General features: G+C 49.0%; 1 protein-coding gene across 9 annotated transcripts in view; it reads left to right on the top strand.

The window, feature by feature from the left end:
• LOC144487459 (Y+L amino acid transporter 2-like) overlaps positions 1-2,500 on the top strand; it is a 141,162-nt gene that overhangs the window by 49,624 nt on the left and 89,038 nt on the right. The gene's annotated exons all lie outside the window — the stretch shown is intronic.

Genomic DNA, 2,500 nt, shown 5'->3' with positions numbered 1-2,500 from the left:
TTCCACACCTTCACCACCCTCTGGGTGAAGAGATTTCTCTTCATCTCAGTTCTAAAAGGTTTACCCCCTTATCCTCAAACTATGACCCCTCGTTCCGGACTCCCCCCACCATTGGGAACATTCTTTCTGAATCTACCCTGTCTAATCCTGTTAGAATTTTATAAGTTTCTATCAGATCCCCTCTCACTCTTCCAAACTCCAACGAATATAATCCTAACCCACTTAGTCACTCCTCATATGACAGACCTGCCATCGGGTGGCACAGTGGGTTCGCGCTGCTGCCTCACAGCGCCAGGGACCCGGGTTCGATTCCCGGCTTGGGTCACTGTCTGTGCGGAGTTTGCACATTCTCCCCGTGTCTGCGTGGGTTTCCTCCGGGTGCTCCGGTTTCCTCCCACAGTCAAAAAGACAAAGTACGAAGAAAATTACAGCACAGGAACAGGCCCTTCGGCCCTCCAAGCCTGCACCGACCATGCTGCCCCGACTGAACTAAAACCCCCTACCCTTCCGGGGACCGTATCCCTCTATTCCCATCCTATTCATGCATTTGTCCAGACGCCCCTTAAAAATCACTATCGTATCTGCTTCCACTCCCTCCCCCGGCAGCGAGTTCCAGGCACCCACCACCCTCTGTGTAAAAAAACTTGCCTCGTACATCTCCTTTAAACCTTGCCCCTCGCACCTTAAACCTGTGCCCCCCTAGTAATTGACTCTTCCACCCTGGGGAAAAAGCTTCTGACTATCCACTCTGTCCATGCCTCTCATAATCTTGTAGACTTCTATCAGGTCGCCCCTCAACCTCCGTCATTCCAGTGAGAACAAACCAAGTTTCTCCAACCTCTCCTCATGACTAATAAGACCATAAGACATCGGAGCAGAATTAGGCCACTCGGCCCATCGAGTCTGCTCCGCCATTCAATCCTGGCTGATATTTTTCTCATCCCCATTCTCCTGCCTTTTCCCCATAACCCCTGATCCCCTTATTAATCAAGAACCTATCTATCTCTGTCTTAAAGACACTCAATGACCCGGCCTCCACAGCCTTCTGCGGCAAAGAGTTCCACAGATTCACCACTCTCTGGCTGAAGAAATTCCTCCTCATCTCTGTTTTAAAGGATCGTCCCTTTAGCCTGAGGTTGTGCCCTCTGGTTCTAGTTTTTCCTACTAGTGGAAACATCCTCTCCACGTCCACTCTATCCAGGCCTCGCAGTATCCTGTAAGTTTCAATAAGATCCCCCCCTCATCCTTCTAAACTCCAACGAGTACAGACCCAGAGTCCTCAACCGTTCCTCATACGACAAGCTCTTCATTCCAGGGATCATTCTTGTGAACCTCCTCTGGACCCTTTCCAAGGCCGGCACATCCTTCCTTAGATACGGGGCCCAAAACTGCTCACAATACTCCAAATGGGGTCTGACCAGAGCCTTATACAGCCTCAGAAGTCCATCCCTGCTCTTGTATTCTAGCCCTCTCGACATGAATGCTGACATTGCATTTGCCTTCCTAACTGCCGACTGAACCTGCACGTTAACCTGAAGAGAATCTTGAACAAGGACTCCCAAGTCCCTTTGTGTTTCTGATTTCCTCAGCATTTCCCCATTCAGAAAACAGTCTATGCCTCCATTCCTCCTTCCAAAGTGCAAAACCTCACACTTTCCCACATTGTATTCCATCTGCCACTTCTTTGCCCACTCTCCTAACCTGTCCAAGGTTAATACCCTCCATACCAGGCAACATCCTGGTAAATCTTTTCTGTACTCTCTCCAAAGCCTCCACATCCTTCTGGTAGTGTGGCGACCAGAATTGAACACTATATTCCAAGTGCGGCCCAACTAAGGTTCTGTACAGATGCAACATGACCTGCCAATTTTTATACTCAATGCCCCGTTCTGGTTAGGTGAATTAGGCCGTGCTAAATCCTCCCTCAGTGTACCCGAACAGGCGCAGGAGTGTGGCGACTAGGGGATTTTCACAGTAACTTCATTGCAGTGTGAATGTGAGCCTACTTGTGACACTAATAAAAAAGCTTTGAGAGAGTCCCAGAGACTTGCCACTCTCTGAGAGAAACAATTTGTCCTGTGAAATGGGAGACACTCTGATTTTTAACATGACCCCCTTGTTCCAGGAGTCTGCGGTTCAGATTATTTTTTAAACTCATTCATGGGATGTAGGTGTTATTGGCGGAACCAACTATTACATCGAAACATAGAAACCAGAAGCAGGAGGAGGCCATTCGGCCCATCGAACCTGCTCCGCCATTTATTATGATCATGGCTGATCGAATTCATCAAATTCAGCTTGGTATAGCTTTCTGCTCTGCCCAAGACCGCAAGGAACTACAAAAGGTCGTGAATGTAGCCCAATCCATCACGCAAACCAGCCTCCCATCCATTGACTCTGTCTACACTTCCCGCTGCCTCGGGAAAAGCAGCCAGCATAATTAAGGACCCCACGCACCCCGGACATTCTCTCTTCCACCTTCTTCCGTCGGGAAAAAGAT

Source organism: Mustelus asterias, unplaced genomic scaffold (assembly GCF_964213995.1).
Source record: "Mustelus asterias unplaced genomic scaffold, sMusAst1.hap1.1 HAP1_SCAFFOLD_812, whole genome shotgun sequence".
NCBI classification, from domain to species: Eukaryota; Metazoa; Chordata; class Chondrichthyes; order Carcharhiniformes; family Triakidae; genus Mustelus; species Mustelus asterias.
The sequence above is the reverse complement of the archived record's forward strand: the minus strand, read 5'-3'. Positions and strand labels throughout refer to the sequence as shown.